Source organism: Schistocerca gregaria, chromosome 7 (genome assembly GCF_023897955.1).
Source record: "Schistocerca gregaria isolate iqSchGreg1 chromosome 7, iqSchGreg1.2, whole genome shotgun sequence".
Taxonomy (NCBI): domain Eukaryota; kingdom Metazoa; phylum Arthropoda; class Insecta; order Orthoptera; family Acrididae; genus Schistocerca; species Schistocerca gregaria.
Window position 1 is genome coordinate 541,489,393 of NC_064926.1, and position 18,324 is coordinate 541,507,716.

Here is an 18,324-nt window from a genome sequence, read left to right on the forward strand (position 1 = left end):
AAATTACGCTAGTTATACCTGAAAAGTGCAAACACATGAGATTACATGAATTTATGGGCCCACTATCTCTCCTATCTATGAAGAATAGTTAACTTTTATGAGACATTGTCTACCAAGAAATATAGGATACACTAATTACGTGTTAGCAGAAAACAGAGATACTGCGGGTATCAGAAATGGTGCATCGTAAAGTGCAGTGCAGTAAAACGATATCGCTTGGTCGGTATAGCAACGTAAAAAAAATCAACTGATCCGGTTGCAACCGCCTATTGCACTGGGCTGGAGGAAGAACCGAATTTTACTGGTGCATTACAGATTCATGCGCAAAGGAAACACTCTAAAGCGTACAAGAACTTAACATAATAAATAATATTCAGACGTAGATGAAATACGATCTTCGGAGTGTGCAGCCTGAAGTTGATGAAGATTTTATACATTACCTGAGATACGTATTGCTGGCTAGCTTAAGAAGTTCTCCCATATTAAGTATACCACAGTGTCATTGTGCGGAACAGTGCGGTTTTTAGTGACTTCATGGTTAAGAAACACTTTGGCGCGTAACACACGATTGTGGGCTCTCAAATTAAGTGCCACAAAGTGGTCTGCACGTGTAAAATGTCTCTATTTTTGTTCTGCAACAATAAAGAACATGTAGCTGAAATAATACGCCAAGCAAGCCTGTAGTAGCTGTAATAGGTGACAGTTCTATTTAGGCCTCTACCCACCAACGTCACATTTTTCAACACCTTAGCACAACAAGCATACTAAAAATCAGGTGTTTACGAGATATCTACAATTCATTGTATCACGTACTCTGCATATTTTCGTAATACTCAAGCATAATTACGAAATGCACCAAATATGATACGTTAACTTCGTAAAAACTTGGATCAGTGTGGTGGTCGCTCCGTTTGTTTTTGACAATACCGCCAATCGACAAGCTTCCATACAGAGGGAAGTTAGATCTGTGATCGTGGGCGAAAATTCGATCTTTGGAGCAAAAGAAATATGCATTGTTTTTATAATAGTACATAACACACATGGTTCACTGACTGGCATTATTGATCTAACTCACAGATTAAGCATCACTTGAAAAAGCGAAAAAATTATTAAAAGTGATTTCCACAAGTGGTTTAACACTTCGTTTTACTCCGATCTCAGCAAAGTATGACACATTTGGAGACTGAAACACGTATCTCTTGCATCTGCAAGTCTCGGATACTCTAACAAAGTTCACATGCATTTAAGTGGACTGAGCAGAATGTCACCTGCTTAGAGATTGCATCAGTTATTCCTTGAGTGTGGAATTCTCAACTTGTCTGAGAAAGTGAAACGACATTCACGCCAATTGAGCAAAATAAGACACGCTTGAAGACTGTATCAGGACACATGTGCAGGCGTGAAAAAGTCTATTGTTCACATCTATATCTACGTCTACATCTACATCATACTCCGCAACCTATCAAATAGTGCGTGGAGGAGGATACTTTCGGTACCACTGTCTGATCCCTCCAACCCTGTTCTACTCGCGAATAGTGTGTGGGAAAAATGATTGTCGGTAAGCCTCTGTATTGGCTCTAATTTCTCGAATTTTCACCTCGTGGTCAATACTTGAGATGTATCTGGAGGGAAGCAATATGTTGTCCGACTCCTCCTGAAAAGTGCTGTCCCGAAATTTCAGTAGTAAATCTCTCCGTGACGCACAACGCCTCTCTTGTTACGTCTGCCAGTAGAGTTTGTTTACCATCTCCGTAACGCTCTCTCGCCATCTAAACGATCCCGTGACGAAAAGGGGCCGCTCTTCGTTGGTTCTATACCTCCTCTGTCAGTCCTACCTTATAAGGATCTCAGACAGATGAACAATACTCAAGAATCGGGCGAACAATCGCCTTGTAAGCCACTTATCTCGTGGCTGAGTTACATTTCCTTAAGATTCTTCCGATGAATCTGAGTTTGGTGTCTGCTATCTGTTTTATATGGTCATTCCACTTAAGGTCGCTCTGGATAGTTACGCCTAGATATTTTACTGCACACGCTGTCTCCAGCTGTTTGTCATCAATAGTGTAGATGTACAGGAGTGGATTTCTTCTCCTACGCGTGCGCAGTATGTTACATTTATTTACGTTCAGGGTCAACTGCCAGAGCCTGCACCATTCATCAGTTCTCTGCAGGTCGTTCTGCAAATTCTTACTATCTTCTGGCGTTGCTATTTAGGTATAGACAACTGCACCATTTGTGAGTAGCCTTAAAGAGCATTCGACGCTTTGTACTAGATCGTTTATTTACATTGTAAACAACAACGGTTCTATCACACTTCCATGTGGTACTGCGAATATTAGCTTCACATCTGTCGATTTTGTTCCGTTAAGAGTGACGTGTTCTATCTGCAAGAAAGTCTTGAATACAATCGCAAGTCTGCTCCGATACTCCGTAATCTCGTATTTTTTTTCATTAAACAGCAATGCTAGACGGTGTCAAATGCCGTCCTGAAATCATGGAACACGGCATCAACCTGAGCGCCGTTGTCCACTGTGCTGTGGATGTCATGTAGGAACAGAGCGAGCTTTTTGCAGGATCTATGTTTGCGAGATCCATCTTGATTTTTATGGAGGAGATATTCATTTTCAAAAAACCTCATAATTCTTGAGCATAAAACACGTTCCTTTATTCTACAACAAATTGACGTCAACGACATAGATCTATAATTGTGTGGATCTGTCTTACGGCCTTTCTTAAAAACGGGAATGACCTGCGCTTTTTTCCAGTCGTTAGTTACCTTTCGTTACTCAAGCAGTCTACGATAAAGGGAGCAAGTTCTTTGGCATAATGTTTATAGAACCTTATAGGTACCTCATCTGGTCCTGTAGCCTTTCCACTACTAGGCAATTATAGCCGCTATTAAATTTCGCGATCGGTTATCTCATTAACAGCTATTTCGACGTTCGTACGACGATTGACAGTAGGCACAGTGTTACGATCTTCCGCGGCTGAACAACTTCGAAAGACCGAATTAAGTGTATGGCCTTCTCTCTGTTCTCTTCCGTATTAGTGCCGGTGTGGTCGCTGAGAGAATGAATAGGTGATTTTGACCGACTTACTGATTTTACATGCGACCAAAATCTCTTAGGGTTTTTACTCAGGTCGGTTGTCAACGTCTTACTTTCAAAATCTTTGCACGCTTCTCTCACTGCTTTCCTTACGCTCATTTTCGCTTCGTTCAGCTTTTGTTTGTAGCCAGGTTTTTACTTCTCTTGAATCTGAGATGAAGTTCTCTTCGTTCACGTAGCGCTTTTCTGACACGGCTATTAAACCATGATGGATCTTTCACATCTCTTAAAACCTTACTCGGAACATACTTGTCTAGGGCATATTGAATTTTTTGCATTTGTTCTCCACATCTTCGTCCTCATCCCCGAATATTTGATGCTGACTGCTGAGATATTCCGAAATTTTGTATCCTGTCGCCCTTGCTGAGCAAATATATCTTCCTACCTTTCTTAACAGTCATTGTAGGACTCGTTTCATAGGTGCTGTCACAGCCTTATGATCGCTGATACATTTCTCTGGGTTAACTGATTCAGGTAAGTTCAGGTCTGTTTGTTGCCAGGAGGTCTAAGACGTTACCCCCTCGAGTTGGTTCTCTATCTGGTTCAAATGGCTCTGAGCACTATGGGAGATAACATCTAAGGTCATCAGTCCCCTAGAACTTAGAACTATTAAACCTAACTAACCTACGGACATCACACACATCCATGCCCGAGGCAGGATTCGAAACTGCGACCGTAGCGGTCGCGCGGCTCCAGACTGTAGCGTCTAGAACCGCTAGGCCAAATACGGCCGGCTTCTCTATCTGCTCAAGGTAATTTTCGGACAAGACATCCAGAACAATGCCGCCCGAATCCCTATCCTTGCAACCAGGTTTGATGGCATAACACTCTATACCTGACAAGTTGAAGTCACCCCATATTACAACGGCGTGATCAGGAAAATTACTAATGATTTCCTGCAAGTTGCGTCTCAAGGGCTCTACAACTACAGATCATGACCCAGGCGGTCTCTAAAAGCGTCCGATCACTATTTTTTATCGTTGTTTAATACTCAATTTTATCCAGATTTATTCATAGTGTGTTTGAAGGTGCAAGCCAAGAAGCATGCACTTCAACTTCGTATCAATCGTGTTACTGATGAAGGTGGATTACAGCCACAAAAGTTCAAACACGGTAATTTTTTTACAGGTGTGCTTAGATGATGTATATCTGCCCCATACAACTGTGAAAAAACTATAGCCATTATTAACCTTCTACTTTATTAAAATGGTCTTAAATTTAAGAAATGTATTGTTGTTGTTGTTGTGGTCTTCAGTCCTGAGACTGGTTTCATGCAGCTCTCCGTGCTACTCTATCCTGTGCAAGCTTCTTCATCTCCCAGCACCTACTGCAGCCTACATCCTTCTGAATCTGCTTAGTGTATTCATCTCTTGGTCTCCCTCTACGATTTTTACTCTCCACGCTGGCCTCCAGCACTAAATTGGTGATCCCTTGATGCCTCAGAACATGTCCTACCAACCGATCCCTTCTTCTAGTCAAGTTGTGCCACAAACTCCTCTTCTCCCCAATTCTATTCAATACCTCCTTATTAGTTATGTGATCTACCCATCTAATCTTCAGCATTCTTCTGTAGCACCACATTTCGAAAGCTTCTATTCTCTTCTTGTCTAAACTATTTATCGTCCACGTTTCACTTCCATACATGGCTACACTCCATACAAATACTTTCAGAAACGACTTCCTGACACTTAAATCTATACTCGATGTTAACAAATTTCTCTTCTTCAGAAACGCTTTCCATGCCATTGCCAGTCTACATTTTATATCCTCTCTACTTCGACCATCATCAGTTATTTTGCTCCCCAAATAGCAAAACTCCTTTACTACTTTAAGTGTCTCATTTCCTAACCTAATTCCCTCAGCATCACCCGACTTAATTCGACTAAATTCCATTATCCTTGTTTTGCTTTTGTTGATGTTCATCTTATACCCTCCTTTCAAGACACTGTCCTTTCCGTTCAACTGCTCTTCCAAGTCCTTTGCTGTTTCTGACAGAATTACAGTGTCATCGGCTAACCTCAAAGTTTTTATTTCTTCTCCATGGACTTTAATACCTACTCCGAACTTTTCTTTTGTTTCCTTTACAGCTTGCTCAATATACAGATTGAATAGCATCGGGGAGAGGCTACAACCCTGTATCACTCCCTTCCCATCCACTGCTTCCCTTTCATGTCCCTCGACTCTTATAACTGCCATCTGGTTTCTGTACAAATTGTAAATAGCCTTTCGCTCCCTGTATTTTAGCCCTGCCACCTTCAGAATTTGAAAGAGAGTATTTCAGTCAACATTGTCAAAAGCTTTCTCTAGCTCTACGAATGCTAGAAACGTAGGTTTGCCTTTCCTTAATCTTTCTTCTAAGATAAGTCGTAGGGTCAGTATTGCATCACGTGTTCCAACATTTCTACGGAATCCAAACTGATCTTCCTCGAGGTCGGCTTCTACCAGTTTTTCCATTCGTCTGTAAAGAATGCGCGTTAGTATTTTGCAGCTGTGACTTATTAAACTGATAGTTCGGTAATTTTCACTTCTGTCAACACCTGCTTTCTTTGGGATTGGAATTATTATATTCTTCTTGAAGTCTGAGGGTATTTCGCCTGTCTCATACATCTTGCTCACCAGCTGGTAGAGTTTTGTCATGACTGGCTCTCCCAAGGCCGTCAGTAGTTCTAATGGAATGTTGTCTACTTCGGGGGCCTTGTTTCGACTCGGGTCTTTCAGTGCTCTGTCAAACTCTTCACGCAGTATCGTATCTCCCATTTCGTCTTCATCTACATCCTCTTCCATTTCCATAATATTGTGCTGAAGAACATCGCCCCTGTATAGACCCTCTATATACTCCTTCCACCTTTCTGCTTTCCCTTCTTTGCTTAGAACTGGGTTTCCATCTTAGCTCTTGATATTCATACAAGTGGTTCTCTTTTCTTCAAAGGTCTCTTTGATTTTCCTGTAGGCAGTATCTATCTTACCCCTGCTGAGATAAGCCTCTACATCCTTACATTTGTCCTGTAGCCATCCCTGCTTAGCCATTTTGCACTTCCTGTCGATCTCAGCTTTGAGACGTTTGTATTCCTTTTTGCCTGTTTCACTTACTGCATTTTTGTATTTTCTCCTTTCATCAATTAAATTCAGTACCTCTTCTGTTTCCCAGTGATTTCTACTCGCCCTCGTATTTTTACCTACTTGATCCTCTGCTGCCTTCACTATTTCATTCCTCAAAGCTACCCATTCTTCTTCTACAGTATTTCTTTCCCCCATTCCTGTCAATTGTTCCCTTATGCTCTCCCTGAAACTCTCTACAACCTCTGGTTCTTTCAGTTTATCCAAGTCCTAACTCCTATACATTCGAAATCTCTTCAGCAACATTTGAAAACTTGAATGATACTGGATATTTCGCATTTTCGAATAAGGAGTACTTAACATTGCCTGATTTTCGGTGTTTATTCTTGATGACAATGTTTCTGGCGAACAAGGTCATGTAAGGGCATACTTTTCTACAGATCGCCATTATTGTCTAGGCAGCTGTTATTGTGTCAAACATGTAGCAATAATCCAAAACAGGTAATTAGAGACAACGCTAATGCAATTATTCTTTTCAACCAAGACGAACATAATTTGAGGCTCGTATTCAGAGATCCTGTTAACCCTGACATGACTTTCAGTATGTTCCTAGAAATGTGTAAATGAACAAGAGGTGAGAATGCATACAATTTTCTAGTTATAAGCAGAGATGATGATGTAATGGGCATTATTGTATTAATTCTGACAACTATATTTGTGTATTAACAGAGTAGTCGAAGAGTGAAGACTGAAACTGCAGTCTGTTTGTAGTACATGTATTACGAAAGTGTGATTGCAACCTACAAGTTGCATACTTTATAGATAAAAAAGGATGTAAGCTGATTGCTGGGTTTACAGAAAAGATCTAAAGTGATAATATTAACTATATGCTGTAAGTGTATTACCGTAATTGTAATGTATTTATGGTATATGTACTATAAAAATGTTACAGTAACCTACTAGCTTCATATGTACGTATTATAACAATGTAATGTTCCATAATACGCTGAGCTACATATTTCAGTATTTTTCCTGTGTTTATGCCTATCGAGTTCTCTATGAACCTCCATGATAGATTAAGTATTTCATCTCCTTCGTACATTTTCTAGATTATGTCACAGTAAAGACTGAGCTGTATGCAGACATACGTGTGCAGACATTACACAATGTGCGTGTATGTGTGTGTGACTCAAGTTTTTGCAAAGCCAGACAAGCCCAGGCCTGACAAAGCTGCTGACAAAAGCATGAAGCTGCTGTCTTCACCTCCATCTCGCCACTGTTCGCTTTCGGCAACCAAGTGCAGAAGTTACTGGTAGGGTATTTCATTTACGGAATTGAGCTTATTCAGATACTTATAAGCATGCAGTCAAGATGAAGACTGTGGCTGTTTCGATTAAGCAATTAAGGGTCTTTCAGATACTTTTGAGCACAGCTAAGATGTCAACTGTGTTATGCATGCTCATTGCCTGTTTAGCTTATGCAAGTCAGGTAATTTAGATACTTCGAAACATGGCGCCGATTTGAGCAAATTTCAGATCGTTCTTATACTTTTGAACATGGTACCAATCTAAACAAAAGTCAAGTTATTCGATTACTTTTCAAGGAGGCGCCAATTTACACAAAATTTAGATCGTTTTGGTACTTTTGAACATGGCATCAATTTATGCAAAATTCAGGTCGTTTGGATACTTTCGAACACGACACCAGTTTAACAAAACTGACATCATTCCGATACATTTGAGCATGGCGCCAATTTGCGGAAAGCTAATGTTTCTTGGAGACTTTTAATCGTGGTGCCAGTTTATGCCAATTCAGATAATTCAGATACTTATGAGAATGATGCCACTTTACATAAAACTCAGTTTGTGTAAGTACTTCTGAACATAGTGGCAATTTATGCAATTCAGATCATTCAGACCCTTTTGAACTTGGGCAAGATGGCTACAGTATACTGACTCGATGTTTCATTCAAATGGTTGGTAAAATACTGGACTGTGAGTTGTAGCTGTATGTGTCTGTGTGTGTGTGTGTGTGTGTGTGTGTGTGTGTGTGTGCGTCTGTGTGTGTGCACTTTTACATTTTTAATCAATAACTGTTTGAGTACTTTTGAATATGATGCTGTAAGGCCCACGAACACAAGTGAGCTAGTTCCACCACCTTGGATTTTTGAATCATCCCCCAGACCCTGCATCTAGGCATCCCTCAGATATTGGCAGAACCGTGTTCACTGGATTACGAGACTGTGACCTGAACCCACACCTGAGGTTTGGTCAGGAAGCCCCATAGTCATACTACTACTTTCCAAAGGAACCATCCGAGCATTTGCCTTAACGATTTCGGAAAATAACTGTAAACGTAAATATGTATTGCTAGATGGGGATGTTCTGTGGAATGGGCGCCTTCCCAAGCGCCGTATCATATCTTGAGTATTCTAACCCACACCACAACACCCCTCGCTCGGTTCGTGGAAAGCCCTGTCTTCGATTCGACCACCAGGCAGTAACTTTCCACATTACCCAACGGTATCTGTGTGTACACAGATCGGGGTGGAGTAGAGGTGCCACTGTTTGTGTTTGTCATGTAAGATAAGCGCTGCTGTTGTTTATTCATTTACATTGTTCCCTACTTGCTGTTATAGCGTTGCAGTGGAGTCAGAAGTTTCCGACTTTTATCTGCCTGCTTTAGAGCTCTTTGCACGGGCTCCTTTTTTTGTGTTGACAGTCTCGACTTTAACGGAACGCTGTACAAATCTTCAATGATATTTGCAAAGTGAAATCTGGCCTTGGTTTTCACCAAAAATTTGGAATAAGGATGGAGACGCTGCATTTCTTTCACGTTGGCGTGTATGAATGTATGACTTAAAGGACTACAGTATTTAACCAGATTATTGCAGATATCATCCCAGGCTAAAAACGGGACTTACTTGGGTCATAGTGTGGAAAAGGACTTAAAAGTCCTTACAAATGTTTGTCCCTTCTGCACGACAGTAATAAGTTTTCTTTATGTTTTGACCCGCTGAAAGGCTGTCCAACATGGTCCATGACATGTGTGTTTCAAGGTTATGGAGTGTAACGGAGATTAGTTCGCAGTTCTATATCTACATCTACATACATTTTCCGCAATCCACCATGCGGTGCGTGGCGGAGGGTACCTCGTAACACACCTAGCATCATCTATCCCTGTTCCACTCCCAATCAGAACTAGGGAAAAATGACTACCTATATGCCTCTGTGCTAGCCCTAATCTCTCTTATCTTATCTTTGTGGTCTTCCCGCGAAATATAAGTTGGCGGCAGTAAAATTGTAATGCAGTCAGCCTCAAATGCTGGTTCTCTAAATTTCCTCAGTAGCGATTCACGAAAACAGCAGCCTCCTTTCCTCCAGAGACTCCCACCCGAGTTCCTGAAGCATTTCCGTAACACTCGCGTGATGATTAAACCTACCAGTAACAAATCTAGCAGCCCGCCTCTGAATTGCTTCTATGTCCTCCCTCAATCCGACCTGATAGGGATTCCAAACGCTCGAGCAGTACTCGATAATAGGTCGTATTAGTGTTTTATAAGCGGTCTCCTTTACAGATGAACCACATCTCCCCAAAATTCTACCAATGAACCGAAGACGACTATCCGCCTTCCCCACAACTGCCATTACATGCTTGTCCCACTTCATATTGCTGTGCAATGTTATGCCCAAATATTTAATCGACGTGACTGTGTCAAGGGCTGCACTACTAATGGAATATTCAAACATTACGGGATTCTTTTTCTGCATTCATGAGCGTCTTTCGGGTTTTGTGCCAGAAGACTGATCTAATTGGATTATTATTATTAGTGTTCAGTTTGGTAACACGCAGTCTGCAACAGAGGACATGTCAGACTTATCTTTTAGCCTTTTTTACGCTCATATTTCTTTCATTCTCTCTGAATATGCTCGATTCCTACCGTCTGAGCAAGTGGTTGCAGTCCTCTTGGATGCGTCTGCCTGGACAACCGTTGTGTCGTAAAAGTCGTGCCTAAAATGTTTTCTATATTACCTTTTAGGCTACCCCTAATACTTCAATTCTCTTGTTACTGCCCTGATTCACCTTATTGTCACAATTTTAGTTTTACTGGAGCTCCGTAGAAATTCACAAATTCACTGGTGAATCACGCTGGCTGCATCCTTTTAATACACCCATAGAATTTCAGGCTGTATATTTTTGTAATATCCTAATACACCGTGATAAACTTCCGGGTTCCTTTATAAGCTGTTAGTCTCTTTGTTCCTTCGTCAATGTATTTATCTTTTTTGGATTTCTTCAGTGAATTCTTTTTCTGCTTAAAATGACGCAGTCGAATAAAGACGCTCTGTTTGGTGACTTTGTTGTGCTGTCTCCTTTTTTTGCGTTTTTTGATGATGGTAACGTCTTTCGTAAGTCTAAACTTTGTGTCGCTTTTGTGTAACCATTTCCATAACTAGTCTTTTCTAGACGAGGCTATAAATGCTTTCGCCTAAATATATGAACCTGGAAACTCTGCGAATTTTTATAGTATTAAAATTTTTGGTGGCAGATTATTGTTAGAAATGTAATGTTACGTTCTGATTTTAATTGTGTATATACCTTCTATCACACTGTGTGTCTGTGTGTGTGTGTGTGTGTGTGTGTGTGTGTGTGTGTGTGTGAGAGAGAGAGAGAGAGGGGGAGAGAGAGAGAGAGAGAGAGAGAGAGAGAGAGAGAGAGAGAGAGAGAGTTTGCTTCGTCGAATAGGTCCAGAATTTCGTCAACAATTAAGACTTAATTTTACCGTGATTTCCCTCTGGTGTACTGTTTGTTCAATCTGACCGTGCTAGATTTTATACTCCATGGTTATCAAAATGAACTACGAAGGATTCTCTAATGATCAACAAGTCGACGGGGGTTTCATTCTAAACTGCTTTCTGTGATGTCAACTTCAATGAAAACTGAGCCAGTGTCTAATATCGAGTGCTTAATTTCTAATACTTTGGGTGACGGAGTGCACCTCTTCAACCATAACCTCCCCCCAACCATAAAAATCAGAAGTTTAGGTTTTTGAAAACTTCTTACAAAACTTACAATGAGATTTTTTGTTGTTTTTCTTGCAAAATACTGTTCTGAAACGCGGATTTAAAACATAACTTCTTATGATCACAACATTAAACCGCAATATTTATTATAAACAACAGCTGCTATCGTGTGTCCCTGTAGCAGGGTCACATTGCTCCCTAGTTCTGTTCGATACATATCGGCACAAGCCGGCAATCTTTATGAGTATGACGTCATGGTTTCAACTGCTGGCAGCAGCAACCATCAAACAGTTGAAATGTAGCTCCTCGGCGAACTTACGTTGGGTGTGCTGTAAACACACACAGCCGCGCAGAGTGGCCGTGCGGTCTCGGGCGCCATGTCACGGATTGCGCGGCCCCTCCCGCCAGAGGTTAGAGTCCTCCCTCGGGCATGAGTGTGTGTTGTTCTTAGCATAATTTCATTTAAGTTAGTTCAACTAGTGTGAAGCGCTGCTGCCATATTTGTATTAGGTGCCTCTGAGAGTTGACGAGTTCACAATAAACTCTTCTGTCAGTTTCTGCGCTTGTGAAGTACTTCGTCGGATTATTTCTTTTTTTATTGTAATCATGAGAGCTGCCTACTTTGTGTCTAGTGCAGGACGTGGAATAAATTCAGTACACTGAAAATTCCGTACATAATAGTATACATTATTTCTTAACTCTAACACTGCAATATTAACATACTAATTTATACGTTACTACTAAACCGATCTTCTGTTTGCGGTCATCACGATACATATTCAAGTTTTGCCTGCGATGAATGAGAAAACGCTTAATTTCATAGATGTATTAACTCTGTCATAGACAACAAAGGACTTGGAAGAGCACTTGAACGAATGGACAGTGTCTTGAAAGGAGAATATAAGATGAACAGCAACAAAAGTAAAACAAGGATAATTGAACATAGTCGAATTAAATCATATGACGCTGAGGAAATTTGATTAGGAAATAAGACACTTAAAGCAATAGACGAGTTTTGCTATTTGAGCAGCAAAATAACTGATGATAGTCGAAGAAGAGAAGATTTAAAATGCAGAGTGGCGATGGCAAGAAAAACATTTCTGATGAACATAAATTTAGTAACATTGGTTATAAATTTAAGGTTCAGAAAGTCTTTTCTGAAAGTATTTTTGTGGAGTGTAGCCATGTATGGAAGTGAAACGTGGACGATCAACAGTTTAGACAGAAAGAGAACAGAAGCTTTTGAAATGTGGTGCTACTGAAGAATTCTGGAGTTCAGGTGTGTTAATCATGGAACTAATGAGGACGTACTGTACATAATTGGAGAGAAAATTTGTGGCTTAGCTAGAAGAAGGGATCGGTTGGTAGGACATGTTCTGAGGCATCAGGGGATCACCAATTTAGTATTGGAGGGAAGCTTGGAGGGTCAAAATCGTAGAGGTAGACGAAGAGAGCAGTGAGCTTCTTCAGAAGGATACAAGTTGCAGATGTTACTCGGAGATGAAGAGGCTTGCACGGCATAGAGTAGCGTCAAGAGTTTCATGAAACCAATCTTTGGACTGAAGATCACAACAACAACATTATACCTACACGCAGTGCCTTTTTTCTTACAAAAAAAAAAAAAAAGTTTGAGGGCACTCCGACATTGGTTATAATGCAGCGAAAATTACTTATAACTGAAGCATGAGATATCACCCGTCTGCTTTTAGCCATGACGTCATCAACATAATCATGCAGCGTGACCGTAGACACATCTACCGGTAGCTCGGCGTTTGAGCGTACGCATATCTGTTTAAGACTACCATCGCCCACTACTAGCGGGGGAGGGCACTACATGCTTGTTGAACTGGCTGCCAACGATTCAGTTGTCGAGAACGGCTGCCGCAGCTTCGAAATGTTTGAAACAGTGAATGACATCGTTTTTCCCACCAAAAACTGCACTAGTATCGTTCGTATTGCAATTACCAACACGAAAAAGTGAAATAAAAAATTTGCGTCCGTGAAATAAATCTTTGGCACTATTCCAAGTTCTCACCATCGTAAAAAAATTATTTTGTCGACGAAAAAGTTTAGGGGTACGCATCCCCCAGCGTTCCCCCAAGAGAAACAGCACTGCGTAACGTCATTTAAAACTGTAGTTATAATTTATTGTCCAGTGTTGAGCGACAGAGCTGGAGACGTCAGTTTTGGACATAAACCTATGGCATCAGCCGAAATAATCGCGGAATTTGGATTCGTCCAGACCGTAGTTTTTGCCAGCGTCTCTACTGTCTAGGATCGCAGAGACCGGTCGCAGTCCAACATCTGGTGGACTAATTTCCGAGCTGAATTAGTGGCTCACATTAGGGCCGAGACGGCAGTGCTTTTGCTTCTATTTTCAGAGGATCACGTACTGCTGAACAGAAAGCCCGGCAGTTCGCCGTTGCTACGCGCGACCTACCGCAAGCCGGAGCAGGTTTTGCGGCGCAGAACGTGTGCCCCGGCAGCCGACCCGCCGGCGGGTTGTGTCTGCGGGCGCCACGTGTGTCGTCTTACGCAGCGCTGGCTCCACACACGAGGTCAGGTGCCTCTGCCACGCACACACGCGCCTCTAGCTGAATGCCGTTTGCGTTTACAAGCTGCTGACCATCGCAGAAACCAGTCACTCCCCATATTCTACACTACTGGCCATTAAAATTGTTACACCAAGAAGAAATGCAGATGATAAACGGGTATTCATTGGACAAACATATTATACTAAAACTGACATGTGATTACATTTTCACGCAATTTGGTGCGTAGATCCTGAGAAATCAGTACCCAGAACAACCACCTCTGGCGGTAATAACGGCCTTGATATGCCTGGGCATTGAGTCAAACAGAGCTTGGATGGCGTGTACAGGTACAGCTGCCCATGGAGCTTCAACACGATACCACAGTTCATCAAGAATAGTGACTGGTTTATTGTGATGAGCCGGTTGCTCAGCCACCATTGACCAGACGTTTTCAATTGGTGAGAGATCTGGAGAATGTGCTGGCCAGGGCAGCACTCGAACATTTTCTGTTTCCAGAAAGGCCCGTAGAGGACCTGCAACATGTGGTCGGGCATTATCATGCTGTAATATAGGGTTTCACATGGATCGAATGAAGGGTAGAGCCACGGGTCGTAACACATCTGAAATGTAACGTCCACTGTTCAATGTGCCGTCAGTGCGAACAAGAGGTGACCTGGTGACCGGGACGTGTAACCAATGGCACCCTATACCATCACGCTGGGTGATACGCCAGTATGGCGATGACAAATACACAATGTGCGTTCACCGCGATGTCGTCAAACACAGAGGCGACCATCATGATGCTGTAAACGGAACCTAGATTCATCCGAAAAAATGACGTTTTGCCATTCGTGCACCCAGGTTCGTCGTTGAGTACACCATCGCAGGCGCTCCTGTCTGTGATGCAGCGTCAAGGGTAACCTCAGCCACGGTCTCCGAGCTGATAGTCCATGCTGCTGCAAACGTCGTCGAACTGTTCGTGTAGATGGTTGTTGTCTTGCAAACGTCCTCATCTGTTGACTCAGGGATCGAGACGTGGCTGCACGAACGGTTACAGCCATGCGGATAAGATGCCTGTCATCTCGACTGCTAGCGATACGAAGCCGTTGGGATCGAGCACGGTGTTCCGTATTACCCTCATGAACCCACCTTTCCATATTCTGCTAACAGTCATTGGATGTCGACCAACGCGAGCAGCAATGTCGCGATACGATAAACCGCAATCGCGATAGGCTACAATCCGAACTTTATCAAAGTCGGAAATGTGATGGTACGCATTTCTCCTCCTTACACGAGGCGTCACAACAACGTTTCACCAGGTAACGCCGGTCAACTGCTGTTTGTGTATGAGAAATCGGTTGGAAACTTTCCCCATGTAGCACGTTGTAGATGTGGCCACCGACGCCAACATTGTGTGAATGCTCTGAAAAGCTAATCATTTGCATACCACAGCATCTTCTTCCTGTCGGTTAAATTTCTCGTCTGTAGCACGTCGTCTTCGTGGTGTACCAATTTTAATGGCCAGTAGTGTAATAATAATAATAATAAATATAAAAAGCATATCTCAGAGAAGTGTTTGTCCACTTGCCATCTGTTTGTCAGATGCGATTGTGAGATAGGGAAATGAACCAGACTTGAATTGAATCTGCTCGTCGTTTAAACAAGTACGGGGTGTTGAAAAAGTATGTCCGCAGTGCTGTATGATTATTAGCCACAGTGAATATACAAGTTATTTATTTATATACAAGTTATTAATTTATTGAACGTTTTTACGTACAAAGTTTCACATTAAATGTTGAAAGTTTCCCCCTGTTGTTGAATACACAACTCAATTCGTCTAATAATGTTTCGAAACACAAGCTGTAACATTTCTTCCGTAACGGAAGCAGTGTAAATGGATTTTGGACGGTTTTTAGACAGTTGCTTTCGCTGTACCCCAGAAGAAAAAGTCAGGTGGTGTTAGGTCAAGCGATCGTGGAGGTCAAAGTTCCTGCGAAATTATGTAATCACCAAAAACATCAGCAAGCAGTGACATTGAAACGCGAGCTGTTGCACGGTTGCACCATCTTGTTGAAAAAAACCGTTCAGTATTTCACTTAACACAAGTTCTCCTATGAATGGGTACACAATATCACTGCAGTATCGTTGTTCCTTTATCGTTTCGTTGATGAATATGGGACCCACAATCCGACGTCTAGAAATTTCAATCCAAACTCCTGTTTTCACAGAATGAAGTGGTTCCTCATGAAGACACAATGAATTTGCAGTACTCCACATACGAGAATTTTGCGAGTTCATGCGCCCGGATAAATGAAACCACATTTTTGAACCAATCACAATAATGCAGTCTCTTGCCATGAACATAATTTTTCAGCCCTCGCACGACTGTCACTGTATACGGGAAAAGTTTTAATTTTTTCTTTACAGCTGTGTAGGCCGTTCCGACGCTAACATGGATTTCCCGGGGCGAGTTTTCTTACTGACTTGTTCGAACTCATGGGCATTTTATCGGAAATATCGAGTAGTTTATCCTCAGACAAAACGCTAGGACGACCACTTCTCGGTGCATCTGTTACTAAACCCGTACTTCGAAATTTGTTAATCAAATCTCGCACAGTATCGCGATATGGGAGTGTTGTCTCCGGGAAAACTGAATTAAATGTTTGACGAACTGAAACTGTGTGTTTACCATCAGCTTTGAACACTTGTTCGACTAGAAACACACGTTAGCACTTTAACAGTGACAACAACGAAACAAACGGACAAAGGAACTAAACTTAAACGTTCACGTCAACACGTAACGACACACACGAACGATACTACTGACGCTGGCTGAGATAACCGAAACAGTGGAAAGTTGGGAGAGTCCACTTGAAGGGGAGTAACCCAGGCAGGCGAACAATCATACGGCACTGTGCAGAGCCTTTTTGAACACCCCGTATATTGTCTGCATGTGTATACTGCTCCCAAACATGACTCGATTTGCCGTGCGTCTGTAGTCACTAAAAATGAAGACTGGACGCAACGATAATACAAAATCCAGCTGACTCTGTTCGCTGACGTGATCCTGAAGGCGGTACGTAAAGGCGCGAAGGCTCACGGCGTTTGATACTGTTCCCCACTATCGCCTAACACACAAAAATGTGACACTGTCTGTGCCGTCTTGCATTTCGTTTAGCGTGATGTCTAAATCCACTAGGTGCGACATAGTCGCGTTTATGAACAGTGATCCAGTACTGTCAAATGTTTTTTATTCCAGTCTTTGATCACAATATCAATTCTTTTGACGATGACTTTTCCACACCTTGAGGGTGCTCATTACTGACTGAAACCGGTCATCGTCATAAGAATTGATATTGTGATCAAAGACTGGAATAAAAAAAAATTGATGTCTAAATATCCAGTTTTCTCCTTTCCGATTAGTGATGCATCTGATCCTAATCGTATGATTTCTCGTCGTAGAAAGTGGCTCGTTTAATTGCGTATGGGCCATTTTATGTGCTGCAACGTTTTTCGTTTTCTGGACAGCATTTGTCACTATATCCACTGCAATAATTGGCCGGTATTCTGCCTGTGCTCCAGATTAGAAGCAGATCGTCTGCATAGCCTATACATCCAGTTACTTCGGGCGCTGCTGTCATTTTTGTTACAAGATGCTTAGGTCCCAAAACATTGGTTCTAAAATAGCACTCAGTCTTCAGGTCACGAGTGGCCTACCGGGAGCAACCGACCGCCGTGTCATCCTCAGAGGAGGATGTGGATAGGAAGGGCGTGGGGTCAGCACACCGCTCTCCCGGCCGTTATGATGGTATTCTTGACCGAAGACGCTATTATTCGGTCGAGTAGCTCCTCAATTGGCATCACGAGACTGAGTACACCCCGAAATAGGTCAACCGCGCATGGCGGCTGGATGGTCACCCATCCAAGTGCCGGCCACGCCCAACAGCGCTTAATTTCGGTGATCTCACGGAAACCGGTGTATCCACTGCACCAAAGCAGTTGCCCTTCTAAAATAGGGCCTAGTGGAAATCCTTTCGTTATTACTTTCTGCATAGCTTTGCCAAGGCAAATAAGTATGGCTTGCTTATTCCTATAATAGCCTCTTGAAGGTCTTGTAATGTTCCCTCTTTCTGTTTATTTAGGTTTGATTTGTTTGATTGTTATTCTTTATTTCTATTATTCGGAATCTTTTTTTTTAATTGAGCCTGAAACTTACGTAATAAATACTTCGCGTGACGTACGATTTGCAGCATAAACAAAAATTAATTTCGGAAATGTAATCCACTGAATATTAAAAGTAAAGCTTTTGAACAACGCGCGTGACTGACTAGATACATTCAGAGGGTACGTACATTCGCGTGCGTGTGGTTGCGGTCTAATGAGAAATTTTCATTGTGAAATAATTTCGTCGTAACACACTCGGAGATTGCGAACGTACATTCAGAGTAGAGGCACGTACGTTCTATCATTCCCCGTGGCCTGGGTAAAAGAATGGCAATTATTTAAATCTAAGAGTATTTCTTTTGCATCGGACTAGTATTTTTATAAGAAAAAGAAGATTGCAGGTTGTGAATGTCTCGGCAAAACGAATCGGAAGTAATT